Source organism: Sarcophilus harrisii, chromosome 4 (assembly GCF_902635505.1).
Source record: "Sarcophilus harrisii chromosome 4, mSarHar1.11, whole genome shotgun sequence".
In the NCBI taxonomy this organism is placed as follows: Eukaryota; Metazoa; Chordata; class Mammalia; order Dasyuromorphia; family Dasyuridae; genus Sarcophilus; species Sarcophilus harrisii.
In genome coordinates this window covers 23,313,458-23,329,182 of record NC_045429.1, presented here as the reverse complement: position 1 = coordinate 23,329,182, position 15,725 = coordinate 23,313,458, and the positions used below count along the sequence as shown (strand labels likewise).

The 15,725-nt window shown below is 43.5% G+C and overlaps 1 long non-coding RNA gene across 1 annotated transcript; it reads left to right on the top strand.

The window, feature by feature from the left end:
* The first annotated feature begins 5,090 nt into the window (after nucleotides 1-5,090).
* On the top strand, nucleotides 5,091-15,512 carry LOC111720318. Its single transcript, XR_002770040.2, has 3 exons — nucleotides 5,091-5,271; nucleotides 7,497-7,673; nucleotides 13,993-15,512. It is a non-coding gene; the product is annotated as an uncharacterized LOC111720318 (long non-coding RNA).
* Nucleotides 15,513-15,725: the final 213 nt, after the last annotated feature.

Here is a 15,725-nt window from a genome sequence, read left to right as displayed (position 1 = left end):
AATATAATTTATTATCTGTATCTCTAGCTAGCTAGTTATAAAATATTATGTGTCAGGCACTGGAGACACAGCTTTTAAAAGAAAGAAAGTATCTGCCCTCAAGGAAGTTACAGTCTAACAGAGGGACAGCAAAAAGAACTAATACAAAGTAGCTATAACCACGTAAAGGAAAATAATGCGACAGAGCAGAATCTGTAGCTCATCTCTGTCCAGCCGGACCACGATGGGAAGCTACTGAAATGAGTGAGATTTTTGCCTTCTCTGCTGCTTGAGGTCTTGGTGTAGGGACTCACAGAAAGCTGTGGTTTGTGCGGCATGCAGTTCATTTTTTTTATTATTATTATTACAGCTTTTTATTTACAAAACATGTGCATGGGTAATTTTTTTAACACTGACCGTTACCAAACCTTCTGTTCCAACTTTTCCCTTTCTTCCTCCCACCCCCTCCCTCAGATGGCAGGTAGTCCCACGCATGTTAAATATGTTAAAGTATATGTTAAATCCAATACATGTATGCATGTCCACACAGTTCTTTTGATGCAATTTATTTTTTTTGAAATTAACATATATATGAGTCTTTGATTAGATATTCTTCTAAAATAAAGATCTTAACAAGAGAGATTCAATAAAGGCTCATCTTAAATGGGAGAAATGAGAATGGCCAAAGAATCCCATGGATAAGACATATACACACCCAGAATCTTGGGCACAGACCTAAGAAATGGGCACTACCCACTCAGAAGCAGAACTAAGGGGGAAATAGACAACTGACTTTTTTTTTTTTTTTTTTTTTTTTTTTTGCTGAGGCATTTGGGGTTAAGTGGCTTGCCCAGGGTCACACAGCTAGGAAATGTTAAGTGTCTGGGGCCAGATTTGAACTCAGATCCTTCTGACTCCAGAGCTGGTGCTTTAGCCACTGTACCACCTAGCTGCCCCGACAACTGTTTTTCTTGAGACACTGAGGGAAAAGAGATAGGTTGGCTGGTCCTCTACAGGAGTTTGCGGTGCTAATATTTTTATAATATTGCAACATTGCTGATTTCTGTTTCCAAGCAAAAGGTGGAACAGACTGAAATCTTGGCTTCAGATGCCTGGTTCCCAAATTCTAGGAAGTAATCTATGACAGTTATCATGGCAGGTGGCATCCAATTCAGGTAAATATGATTCCTATAATGGACATACTTAGCCTTAAAGAAAAAGTAGAAAAATTTACCTTGTTCCATCCTTTGCAGAGGTGGGGAACTATGGGTACAGAACATTGCATATACTCTCAGGCTTGGGTGATATGTTAGCTTTGCTGAATTGCTTTCCCATCCCATTTATTTATTCATTCACTCATTCATTCATTTGCTGAGGCAACTGGGGTTAAGTGACTTGCCCAGGGTCACACAGCTAGAAAGTGTTAAGTGTCTGAGGTCAGATTTGAGCTCAGGTCCTTTCTGACTTCAGGGCTGGTGCTCTATCCACTGCGCCCCCTAGCTGCCCCCCTTTATTTTTTATTATTTGTTACAAAGTATGGCTTACTTAGTAAACCATAGTAAGGGAAGGGGAGAGGAAAATACATGCAAAAATAAAGATGATGTAAAAAACGTAATGTGGACTGCAATGGACCTTAGCAGTCAGAGAGAAGTCCAGTGGGTTCCAAAAGATGCGTTTCCTCTTTGTTAAGCCTCAGTTTCCTCAAAAAGGCTTGCTCTATAATTCTCCCCAAGTGTTGATGCTCCCCATCCCCAAATAACTTCATGAATGTCGTCTTTATTTTGCATTTACTCATTTGGGTGTACTTTGTTGTCCCTTCTCTCCACTCCCACCACAAGCAGAATGTGAGTTCCCTGAGGTTAAGAACTGTTTTACTTCTGTCTTTGTGTCCTTGGTGCCTAGGATGGCTATTGATAGTTTTTAAAATGCTTGTAGAATTAAATTTAAATTTCGTGAGGGGCCGCTAGATGGCGCTGTAGAGGATAGAGCACTGACTCTGGAGTCAGGAAAATGTGAGTGTAAACCCAGCCTCAGACACTTTTTTTCTGTGTGACTGGGTAAGTCACTTAACCCTTTTTGCCTCCTCCAAAATTAAATTAAGTAGTCTTAGCTAGTAGAAATATACAAGGGGACCTCTGAGGGACAGGACTTCTGGATGCCCTGTTGTATGGTTTTTAAGCTGGGCTTTATAAGGAAAATATTGTCTTTTAGGAAAATGAGGATGGATTTTTCTGTTTTCTGGTGATGGGAAAACGTGAGGGTGTCTGTACATTGTAATCTTTTTATTTCTCCCTCCATGCCCATTGCTGCCACTTTAGGTAGAGGGAAGGGCTGGGGAGCTAGAAAGTTTGGAGATTCCCCGGGAATGGAGACAGAGAGTGCGGAATCGTAGAACAGGGGGTGAATTCAAGTGAGATTTTCCAAGTGGGTGAATCCCGGGTCATTGTGAAAGTGTTCTGCCAGGCTCAGTCTAAACCAGAACTAGTCTGTGGCCATTGGGGCTCTGATTCCTGACTTTGAGGGTCCAGGGCCCTCCAGTGACATGTACTCTCTCGAGAAAATAAGGAAGGGCTTTAGTTTTAGAAACAAAAGGGATTGCTCCTTTCTCATCCCCAATCTCTCACTAATCTTCCATCTCTCCTGTCCACGCCCTGCTTCTCTACTGCTCACATGACCCTCATCCTCACAACCCCTTCATTTGAGGTCTCCCTCCCCTCTTCCCTTTTATGACTAAACTCCTGGAGAAGAATGACTGTAATATGCACCCCCACTTTCTTTGCTCCAACTCTTTGCATGCTGGCTTCCCAGGGCAGCTCATTGTTGCAATGGATAGAGCACGAGCCCTGCAGTTAGGAGGACTTGAGTTCAAATCTGGCCTGAGACACTTAACACTTGCTGACTGTGTGACCCTGGGCAAGTCACTTAACCCCAAGTGCCTCGGCAATAATAAAAAATAAATAAAAATTATCATCCTGGCTTCTCTTATTACTTCACTAAAACTGCTCTCTTCAAACTTACCAAAGATCTCTTAATTACTGCATTCCTTTCCTCGAGTTATCTTCATCCTTTTGTCCATCACTCTCTCGAAGGGGAGAAATCTGTTCCAAGACTGTGAAGACGTCCCCTTCCCCAGTGGGTAGATGAGAACAATTTGCTCAAACAGCCATGAAAGCGGAAAGCCGTGGAGCACTTAAAGCTTGGTCAGACATTGAAGACACTGGGTCATCCACTGCATCCTGGGTCATTTGCCACACATCTTGACTATTGTCTTGCCATGGGCCTTTGGTGACTCTGGAAGAAAGATTTTGTGCAACTCTGCCTCACTTAAATGTCATGGGTGATGTCATTGGTCTTTCTTGAAAACAAAGGGGAGGTCAGATAGGGAGGTGGAGAACCAGGCTAGAGTCCATAAGGGAAGACAACAATTGTTGTCTTCCCTTATGACCGGACTCTAGCCTGGTTCTCCACCTCCCTATCTGACCTTTTCTTTTAAGTCTTCATAAAAGACTCTGCTGCACTACATCCAGATCACACCCACTAGTCTTGGGTGTGACTTTCTTTTGGGCCCTCTTCTCTTTCTCTATGATTTTTACTTAGTGATCTAATACATTGCTATAGATTCCATCTTCATCTCTTTGCTGATGATTCTTTTTTAATTTTAATTTTTTATTATTGTTTTATTTTCTTCCAGTTATATATGTACATTCATTTTTTATACTCATTTCTTTTTGAATCATGTTGAAAGAAAAAATCAGAACACAAGGAAAAAAGCTACAAAAGAAAAAAAAGAAGAAAAAGAAAAAAAGTGAACATATGATGTGTTGATTTACATTCAGTCTCCATAGTTCTTTTTCTGGATGTGGATGGCATTTTCCATCCAAAGTTTATTGGGATCGCCTTGGATCACTGAACTGCTGAGAAGGCCTAAGTCTATCATGGTTGATGTGATACCATCTTGTCATTATTGTGTTTCACATCCCCAACTGCCCAACTGTATACCCTATAGACATCTTAAATTAAACATGTCCGAAATGGACCATTATTTCTCTCCCCCACCCCAAACCCTTCCCTTTTCTTAGTTAAGGAAGGGATATTATCATCAAGAGCAACAACGTCCTCCTAGACTCCCAAGTTCACAACATGGTATCATCACCCTTTCTCTCTCCTACCCCTCCATCTAATAAGTTACCATCAGTCAACAAACATTTGTTAATCATCTACTATGAGCTAGTGTGAGGGAGGTAGAAGACCTTTACTCAAAATGACTACTCAGATCACTCAGTAGAAAGCAGAAAAGTTGTTTATTAAAAACCTCCAAAGGATGAGCCGTCCCATCATGAGATAAGAAAGAGAAAGCACGCGGTAGGAGGGCTAAAGAAGTAGTAAAAATATACAGTTTTTATACAAGAGATGACATCACAAGTAAGAGAGCATTGAGAAGAGGAGGGGGGAGGCATCTAATTGGTTCTTGCTATCCGGAGAGATTGGAATGGAAAGTTTCTGTTTCCCCGAAATCTCCTGATTGATACCAATAAATGTCAAATACTGATAAATGGCATCAGCTCAGGTTAAGTAAATATGTTTCCAGCTGGCCAAGGCTCAAGTAAATATGGGCTTGCACATATTATACAGGTCATAGGGGAGACACAGAAATAACGAAAATAAAATACTGAAAAAGAATTTATACATTTCCTGTAAGTTCTTCATTTTATTTCTCTATTCCACACACTAGGTACTGTGCTAAAATCCAGAAAAGTGGGAAAATAGTGTTTGCTGTAAAGACACCCAGAGACTAACTCAAGAGACATTTTACAAACAAACATTTTTGGTTTGTTATTTTTATTAAACATGTTTTCAAGTTAGTGCAGAGAGCTGAAAAATGTGTTCTTTCCTATCTGTGAAGTAACTAGAGCAATTATTTCCCCATGTACTTCAGAAGGGAGGTGGGGGAAAGGAAGAACTGACCTCTCCCCTCTCTCCCAATCAAACTGCTTGCAGCTGTTCAAGTATTTGGAAAAACCTTAAAAGAGCCTCAAAGCACCAATCTTGACGTGCTCTTAGCAAGTCTCCTCTGGGGACTGTTTGTACAAGATTTCACAGAATTCTCCAGTGTTCTAAACACAGGCTGGTACACTCTTAATTCTCTGTGACCTCCTCCCATCCCATAGGTCTCTTTTCACTCCAACCAAAGAACAGGCTGAGCTAAAGTGCAGCCACACGCTGGAGTAGACCTGGCCAGCTCTGGAGGCTGGAGACAGAGAAAAGGTCTGGGGAAAACATGATAGAGACAAGGTAAATGGGAGAGAATCAACAGAGGGCTGACACTGGGATTAAGGGAAAGCAGAAAGGGCATTCTGGAGGAGGCAGGACTGGAACTTGAAGAAAGCCAGCGAAGCCGAGATGAGCAGAGACCTCCAGATGTAGAGGACAGACAGAGTAACTGCCTCAAATCAAGAAGTTGTGCCATATGTGAGCAATGGCCAGAAAGTCAGTGTTGTTGGATCGGTCAGTCAATCAGGAAATTATTTATTAATTATCTATTTAAGTGACCATTTAGTAAGTGATCATTGTATCCCAGGCACTGTCCTGGGCACCAAAAAGAGGAAAAAGACAATCCCTGTCCTCAAGGAGTTTACAATCTAACAGGGGAGACAACAAGCAAACACACATATATTCAAAGCAACTTACGTTAAGGGTAAATAATTTAAAGAGGAAAGGCACTAGAATGGAGGGGTTTGTGGAAGGCTTCCTGAAGAAGGTGGGCTTCTAGGTGGGTCTTAAAGCAAGCAAGTCCTGGATCACAGAGTACCTTGAGGGAGAAAGACTGGAAAGGTAGGAAGGGGCCGGGTTATGGGGCTTTATGAGTCAAATATTTGGATCTTGGAGGTGTTAGGGAACTAGTGAAGCTTATTGAACACAGAGTTGATGAAGACTAGGGCTTTAGAAAAATTAATTTGATAGGTAAAGGGCAGATAGAACCAATTCTGGCAGATTATTTCAAGTAGTCCAGGAGTGAGGAGACGGGAGACGGGTAATTGGGGTAGATGGGAGTGTCAGAGGAGAGAAGGAGCCATATTCAAGAGATGTTGGTTGGTTTTTTTTTTTAATTACAAAACATATGTATGGGTAATTTTTCAACATTGACCCTTGCACTCACTTCTGTTCCAAATTTTCCCCTCCTTCCCCCCACCCCCTCCCCTAGCTGGCAGGTAGTCCCATACATGTTAAATATGTTAAAATATATGTTAAATCTAATATATGAATACATATTTATGCAATTATCTTGCTGCAGAAGAAAAATCGGATCAAGAAGGGAAAAAAAAACTGAGAAATAAAACAAAATGCAAGCAAATAACAACAGAGAGAGTGAGAATACTAGATTGTGATCCACATTCAGTTCCCACAGTCCTCTCCCTGGAAGAACTTGGTCACAAATTCCTCAAGAGAAGTTGGGAAGGTAGAAATGTCAGCACCTGATGTAGAACTTGTGACTTGAGAAGCCAGTGATCGAGAAAGCTCCCGGAGGCAAACACAGAAAATACTCATCTGTGCTCCCTTCTCTGCTCTGTCCCTGTCCCACCCCAGTGCAGGCCTTCATGACTTCATGTTTGGACCTTGCAATAGTTGCTAGGGGGAAGGGGGGAGCTCATTGCCTCAAGCCTCTTCCCAATTCAATCCATCTTCCATCCAACCACTAAAGCGATTTCCCCAAATTGCAGATCTCCATTATCCCTCTCATCCCCCAATAAGCTTTAGTGACTCCTCGTGGCCCCCAGAATCAAATATAAAACCCTTTTGGGGAATTTAAAGCCCTTCATAACCGAGTCCCTACCTATCTGTCCAATCTCCTTATACTTTACTGCCCACCCAGGTACTTTGCAATCCAGTGCTCTTTGTTGTTCATCACACTCTGGCTGCCTTCCGTGTTTGGAGCCCTCTCTCTCCTTTCTCTGCTCTAATTATTGACCTCCCTGGCTTCCTTCAGGTCCCAGCCAAAATCCCTCCTTCTATAGGAAGCATCTCCCAATCCTCCTTAATGCTTGTGCCTTTCCTCTCTTGATTTTTTTGAATTTATCATTTTATAGCTTGTTTGCACACAGTTGTTTGCATGAAGACCTGAGCTCCTTAATGGCTGGGATTGTGTTTATCTTTCTTTGCAAACACTTAGGACAGTACTTGGAACATAAAAGCAAACTTCAAATCCACAGAGAATTTAGGGGATTACTCAAGATTTACATAAGTAGTATATGATAGTGCTGGGATTTGAAGCAAGTCAACAAGCATTTATTAAGCTTGGACGATATCCAAATTCGTGTGGGCTACAGACTAGCCCACATTTCTCCATCTTGTTCACAAGAATAATTTTAAATTAATAATAATAATAATAATTAATTAATCTTTAAAATTATTTAAAGACTTTGGCAAATGCTTTGCTTAAATCTAAGTATACACTAGATGTAGCATTTCTCTGACACAAATCTGACAATGAGATTAAAAAAATAAATTCTATTATTCAGGTATAAGGAATCTATGTCTGTGTTTGAAAGATGGAAGAAAAGGAAGGCTGAGCTATGGCAGAGATGGGAAACAACGAGCAGAGTTTTTGGCTCCACAGACTGCTCAGAGAAGACTGAGGGAAGTCCCCAATGTTAGAAATGGGCTGTAAAGATAAAAAGGACTCAGGAGTATATGAAGTAAGTTTATTTACAGTTCTTACAAGAAATGGAAGATCCACCCAAGGGCAGTGATTGCACAGATCCAGACTTATACATTCAGGAATAAGCCTTTTATTTCATATCCTGAAGGTCAAGGTCCCTCCCTAGTCATCCCAATTGTCTGGGGATGATGAAATTAACAGACTACTGGGTCCTCTCATTGCATGTTCCCCCTTGATATGTTCCCCCATCTTTCATTATACAATCTGTGTTTTAAAAAATGGTGAAAAACTCTTCCTTTGGGGAGACATTACTATTAACTTACTCATAAAGCTTGCACTCAATGCTTGTAATTATCTTTTACCCACTCCTTACTTAGGGGTGATTTTAAATTTTTTTAATTTATTTTTTCTTTTTTTTTTTCTTTTTGCTAAGGCAATTGGGGTTAAGTGACTTGCTCAGGGTCCACAGCCAGGAAGTGTTAAGAGTCTGAGGTCAAATTTGAACTCATATCCTCCTGATTTCAGGGTTAGTGCTCTATGCACTGCACCACCGAGCTGTTCCTTGAGGTGATTTTTTATCAGCTTATCAGTTCGGTGGCTCAATTTCTTGTTCTGTACAACTAAGTCGCTCAGCTAACATGACCTTTCTCTAAGTCTTTGTCCCTATATGGAAATATAGGCTGTTCACACCCAAAAAGATCAACTCTTCCTCCAATTTCCCCCCTTCCCATGCTTGTCAACAAACACAGAGACTCAGATATTTCCGGTTACCAGAATTTCCCCCGACCACCATCTAGATAGATATAAAAGTAGAGAGTCCTCCCCTTGCCTGGGTGTTATGAAGCTTTCCTGGCTTGGGGCCTGGAGCAGTGTGAATGAATTCATAACTTTTTGTCTAAAATAAACTTCCTAAAGCCAAAGAGGAGGAAATGATGGGGACCTCAGTGACTATTATATTACTCCTCACTTAAATTAGCTAATTATTACAACCGGCCATTAGTCTGTTATTGATCAGTTCTTTCCGAGTGCTTTTGATAAAGCCAATTGTTTACGACTCGAGAATTTTGCCGGGAATTCAAGTCAAATTTATCGTTCCTATAGCATCTAGTGCATGGGTTTTTACTCTAAGGCTTGAACTAACTTAAAAAAAAAATTACAGTTGTGTTTCACCATTGTTGGTTCCCTTTTCCATGTTATGTATTTTATTTTATGCTTTTAAAAACATTATTCCAAGAAGGATTGCCACAGCAGTCGTAAAGCACAAAAAATTAACCTGGTTTGGAAGGAGAAAACCCTCACTTCTCCTACTGGCTAAAAACCGATGGAACATTTGCCGGCCTCCAACCCCGGGAGCCTCTTCTGCCCTCTGAGAATTTCCAAGAGCATTGACAGCTATGTATATTGGGGAAGCACCCTGGTTCTGGATTCAGGCACTTGAGTCCCAAACGCTACAGTCTGCCTTTTCCTAGTTGGATTCTTTGACTCCCAATTTCCTCAGTTGTGACATAAGGAACCCGGTGAAACGATAGGGGTTGTAGAAAGGCAGATTTCAGCTCAATAAGATGAAACCTTGATTAACGAGCAGAAGGGTCTCAAAGAGGGATGGACAGCTTTGCCTGAAGAGTTTCAGAGGCCAGACCTCTTGTTTTAGAGAATTCCTACTTGTTTATGAATGGGACTAGACACTGTGAGTTCTCCTCCCACTCGGAGAGTCTGCGCTCCTCTCTAGAGCCACCTCCCAGGCCCACTCCCACTTCCCTCTGTTTCTTGGACAACTTTTGGATCTGGGCCATCACCACCTGCCTTTTCTGGCTCCCCAGGACTCCACTCCTGTGGACGGAAGCTGGGATTAACAAGCAGCTGGCCTCCCAGGCCGGGAAGCTTTCCGGATACAACTCTGAGGCTGTTCTTTCTCTCTGGGGTCTCTGAAGTGATGCATTTTGGGGGAATCCAAGTTCTCATTGACCTCAAATTTCAGGTGTTAGAGTACCATGGGGAAAGCAAAACATAAGAAACAAAGACAGCTCTGGCTTCGAGCCTTACACTTCTGGGAAGGGGGATTAGAAAAGTCAGAAAACGATAAAAAATGGACTCATTCAGAGCCAGCCATGATCTAGAGCTTCATGAGGAGAGATGAGAGAAAAATGTCTAGAGAAAGAACCTAAGTAGAAGTGAGGAGAACTGGATTCTGATTCTGGTTCTGCCGTGTGACTATGGGGAAATTACTCAAGCTCTCTTTCTCAAACTCCATGCTGATGACTCCCAACTCTCAGCCTCCTTCCCCAACGAATTGGGGTGACAAGGGAGGGAAGTTGCACTTCAGGATATGAAATAAAAGGCTCATTCCTGCATCTATAAGCCTGGGTCTACACAGGCACTGCCCCTGGGTGGATCTTCCATTTCTTGCAAGAATTGTAAATAAATCACCTCCAGGTACCTCCAGGGCACCTCCACTTTGATGTCTTACCAGATCCTCCAAGTGCCATTTTCCCCCTAAACTTTCTTCTCTTTCTGCTTTTCATTTTTTGTTCCCATAATGCCATTGTTCATCTGCCACTTGGCTGTGGGATCCTGGAATTACCAGCAATGCTTCCCTAGCCTTCCCCTCTTGAATCCAATCAGTTGTGAGTTCTTGTGGACTCCAGTCAGTCAATAGGTATTTATTAAAAGCCTGTTAAGGGCCTGGAATACTGGAGAGACCAAGAAAGTTTTAAAAAATAAATATGATTCTTACTCTCAAAGAGGTACAGTGAAAATAACTAGCTAGAGATAAGGCTTGCTGGAATCGAAGGGATTGGCAGGTCGTGGTGCGGAAACCAGGAAAAGCTTCCTACAAAAAGTGAGATTTGAGGGGAGATTCAGAGGTAGCCAGGAGCCAGAGGGGAGGAAAGAGGCATCCTAGACCTGGGGGATAGCTTTTGCAAAGGCATCGAGTCTGGAGATGACTGTCTTGTGTGAGGAAGAGCAGAAAGGCCAGCACCTCTGGATCATACAGCACATGGAAGGGAGGGAATACCGGAACTGAGTAGGGTCAGACATGAGCTGTAGGGACTTCTCTTTGATACTTAAGGGGAAGAGGGATAGGAGTGCGGAGAGACTTGACAGCAAGGAACTGCAGTAGTCTGTATGTGAGGTGGTGAGGTCTATGACAAGGACTGGAACTGTGTGAATAGAGAGAAGGGGGTATATGGAGGCAACATTGGGAAGATAGAAATGACTCCTGATGCACTAAGACCCTTTGCTCCTATCTCTAGAATGCTCTTTTCCTCAGTGTCACTCAAGCAACAACCCAGGAAGAGCCTTTTCTGCTATGTCCTATTCGTATTATCATCTTTGGACAAGTTGAAGCTGAGTTCCAAGCTCCCCTGTCCTTCTAAGCACTGGCTTACTAGGCTTGTGTAGCTCATGCCTCGGTTGTGGTCTCCCTCCTACTGCTGATGCCTCTCTAGAGATCCTGTTGTCATTTCTTGAGATAAAATGCTGTCAAGGGGAGGGAAAGGAGTTTGAAAGCTGCTCCTCCATAAAGTAACAAACATAATCAGGATGCCCTAGAGATGAGCTGGAACTCCCATGGCTATTTTATAAACATTACAACCTACCCCGTCTCGCTCCTGGCTTCTCCTGCAAAGCAGGCCTCTGGCTGTAACGCAACACAGTGCAAGGCAAGACTTGTAGCCATAACCCTCCACTTTTCTGCTGAGAGAGATGTCTTTCACCAGCAATTCTCCTCAACCTGGCCCTGCCCCAATCAATCCCCAGAAGCCCTGCTTTTGGCTTACTTACTTATATTATTGTGCTGCCCATCCCAGGTCCCCAAAGGGTTAGTTCTAACTGTGATGCTCATAATCACGGAGCCCGTAACACCCGGGCAGGTCCAGACCAGGGTTTGGAACTTTCAGCCTGGCGGGGCACTGGACAGAGAGCCGTGCTTGGGGGTAAAAAGATTTGCGGTCAAATCCAGCCTCAGATACTAGAGCCATAAGTCACTAGGCCTCTTTCCCCTCAGTTTCTTCATCTATAAATAGAGATTTTTCTCTATTTTATATCTCTATTTATTCTCTCCTCACTCTGAGAGTTATTGTGAGGATCAAATGTGATGATCATGTTGTTGAATTGTGTCTGACTTTCAGTGGACCAATAACAACAATACTGTACATGGGGTTTTCTTGACAAAAATACTGTTTGCCATTTCTTTCTCCAGTTCATTTTACAGATGAGGAAACTGAGGCAAATGGGATGAAAGGAATTTCCCAGGTCTTTCTGATTCCAGACCCAGTGCTCTATCTGCTGCCTTATCCAATTGCCTTATGGTAGGGGCTATATGAATGTTAGTTATTACTACTATTATTATTATTTATGGCTGTTAGGCTGTCAATTAGTCCTCCAGGTCCCACACCAACCTTCCACGGCTCAGATCACTCCCTCATTTATCATCTCACAAACAGTTCCTGAGTGCCAAGCCCCAGGCTCTGGGAAAGGGGAGCTAGAAGATTTAGCAGAGACTCCTTCTGGCTCTCTCTGGTCCTCAGTTTCCCCTTCTGCTAAATGAGGACCCTGGAAGAGGGTCTAGAAGCCATCCCCAGCTCCAAGGTTTTGTGGGCCAGGAGGGAGGAGCCCACCATGTTTGTCCTCAATCATGGAAACAGCTGGACTCTGATCTTCAGCAAAGACAAAAACAAACAGAAAATCACCCTCTGGGCCAAGCAAGACCGAGCCCGGAAAGAATGTGGAGAATGAGACTCGGCCCAGTTGTTTAGACTTTGGCACCCGGGAGGTCCCAGTCGGGGTTTCTTTTCCCCCGTGGCCAGAGAGCTTGGCCGAGAGCCTCAGCTCCAACCGGGAGGTGCTGGAGCCGGGGGGACCGCTTAAGAGCACATGGAGGGGTCCCAGAGAGCCGTGTTGGGCAGCTGGGCGCTGCCATTGGACACAGAGGGCCGGACCTGCAGCCGGGAGGGCCAGACCCGCAGCCGGGAAGGCCAGACCTGCAGCCGAGAAGGCCAGACTGACCGTCGGGAGGACTTTGTTCAAATCTGCATCATTAGCTTGTGAACCTCACTAACTCACTGATCTGACCTCAGTTTTCTCGTCCGGATAATGAGTTGGAGAAGGAAATGGCGAACCGCTCCGGCACCTGCCAAGGAAACCCCAAATGGGGGCACCGAGAGTTGGGCACGATTGAGCTGGCTGAGCAACCAGAGTAATTTCTACATAAGGAGTCCTGGGGCTGCGCACTGACATGGCTTCAGGAGGCAGAGTTACGACTGTTTTATTGTTAACCATAACCCGTGTGTCTCTGGGGGGGGCCGGCACCTCTACTGTGCGACATAGCCCCCAGCACTTGGCAGACACCTCGGCTGTGTCCAAGCACAGATGTCTCCAGGCAGAGGAAGGTCAATGAACCTGCTGCAGAATCCTTGTCTTGCAGCTGCTGCCTGTGGGACCTCAGCCAAGTCACACACTCTCTGAGTCTCCCTCCTCTTCTCATCAGAAGAGAGGACCTCAGGGGCAGATGGGGGGTGCAGTGGGCGGAGCACCGGCCCTGAAGTCAGAAGGACCTGAGTTCAAATCTGGCCCCCGACATTTAACACTTCCTGACTGTGTGACCCTGGGCAAGTCACTTAACCCCAACTGCCTCGGGGAAAAAAAGAATTAAGTGCCTACTCTGTGCCAGACATTGAGCTAAGTTAAGCATGAGGATGAAACTCATCTTTTCCACAGGAGTAGGTATGGGGAGAAATCCCGTTGACCTCTCCAGAGCGCCATGTCCAAAATGAAACCCGAATCTTTCTCCCTAGCTGACCACATGGGAGCCTGGGGACTTGGGAAAGAGACAGGAGTGGATATGCAGATGGGGAAAGCTCTTTATAGAGTAGATAAATAAAGCAACGGGAGTTAATTAGACAATCCCTTGATGACCTTAAAAAAATCTATCTTGTTTGTAGGATCCAGCTACACATTCGCTTTAGAATCTTAAAGAATGAACAATCTTATATTAAACTATGAGAGGCAATGAGGGTGAGGTCGTAGACAGAGGGCTGAACTGATCATCAAGAGAGATGTGAGTTCAAATCCTGTCTCAGACATATTAGTTTTGTAACCCTGGGCAAGTCACTTAAACTTTGATTGCCTCAGTTTCCTCAACTGTAAAAAAGAGATGATAATGAAATTTGTAAATATTTGTAAAAAATATTTGTAAATTTTGCAAGCTTTAAAGTACCGTAGATATGTTAGCTATTATTATATATTGGACACATCCAAGGATAACAAGGATAACAAGCTCCAAGTCCTCATATTCTAATGGGGGAGGCAGCCTGTATACATAGAGACTCTAATCTACCTATTTTTTCCCCTCTCAGGTTGCTTATTCTCCATCTGGTAGCTCAGTGAGAAGATACCTAAATGTCCAAAAGCCAATTTTAGATAATGATCGATTCAGACACGAAGCAGTCGACAGGAAGCCTCCTGACCCAAGTCATGTCCTCTTGCAAAGGCTCATGGGAATTCTGTGCTGGAGTCTGGCATGTGGCTGAGGTGTGTGGGAGGGAACCGTCCTCCAAGTAAGCCCTCTGGCTCTTCAACCTCACCCTCCACGATGATGTCAAGTCATCAGTGATGATGTCTTTGGATCCAGCCATTCAACCAGTTCCAACTCCATCTAATCTATAATTTATATCTCTCCATGTTGGCAATTAGAAGGCATGAAAGACTTGGTCAAATCTTGTATTTCTGCTATTAGCCATTTTTGTCCTTTCCAGTCTCGAGGTAGTTCTTGCCATAGAAACAAGGAAACAAATCTCGCTTCTCTTCATTTTCATCCCAGAAGATTTTGGATACTTCTCTCTATTTTGAGTTTCTTCTATCTCCATGTTGGCAATTATAAGGCACGAAAGTCTAGGTCAAACCTTGTATTTCTGCTCTCTTTGAGCCATTTTTGTTCAGTCCTTTCCAGTCTCAAGGTAGTTCTTACCATTGAAACAAGGAAATGAATTTCACTTTTCATTTTTATCCCAGAAGATTTTGGATGCCTCTATTATCTTCTCCAACACTGGATGAAAAAACCCAAACCCAGGAGCAAGCCAGACACGGAGACATTTTGGTTGTATCTTGCCATGCTTTGCCAGCCTTGGGCCATCTTGCACTGAAGCACATTCGATACTCTCAGAAGCCTGGACCACCCCTCTGTGTTCATCCTTCTTCGACTCTCCCATTCTCTCTGCAAACAGTTACAACTATATATATATATATATATATATATATACACACACACACACACACCATAGTTTGTTCATCTATTTCTCAGCTGATGAACAGCTCCTCCGTTGCTATTTCTTTGCCACTACAGAAAGAATTGTGAATCTTCCATACTTTTTGTACTCTTAGCTCTCTTTGGGGGTTAGAGACCTACCAATGCTATTGCTGGGTCAAAGGGCAGGAAGAGTTTGCCAGTTTCCTAAGCGTGATCTGGTTGCTTTCCAGAATGGCTGGACCTGTTTATAGCTCCAGAGCAGCACATTAATGTGCCTGTTTCCCACAGTCCTCCAGTACTTACGACTTTCCTTTTTTTTTCAGCTTTATCAATCTTATGAGTAGGAAGTGGAACATATTTTGCATTTCTCTTAAGTTTTTTCATGTGGCTACTGACAGTGGGAGTTTCTTCCTTAGCAAATTCCAATAGCACCCACTGTTCCCCTGTGAGCCGCCCAAAGCGGGTAGGAGAGTTATCAGGTTGGACAAAGGCGTGGAACATCCACATGCACTGCCCAGAGACAGCCCTAAAAGCTAGTGGATCTCTCTATGGCTCACTCCTGCTGGCCACCTCAGCCAGTGCCCCTCATCAGGGAGCTTCCCACCACTATTTGTCCCTTTTTCTGCAATGTTCTTTTGATGATTTCCTCTCTCTCTATCTCTTTTTCTGTTTCTGTTTCTGTCTTTGTCTCTCTGTCTCTGTGTCTCCATCTCTTTCTCTCAGTCTCTGTATCTCTCTCTCTCTCTCCCTTCCTCATTCTCTTCCTCCTTCTCTCACTCCCTTCTCCTCTCCCTATCTCTGTTTCTCTCTCTCTCTCTCCCTCTGTCTATCTGTCTGTCTGTC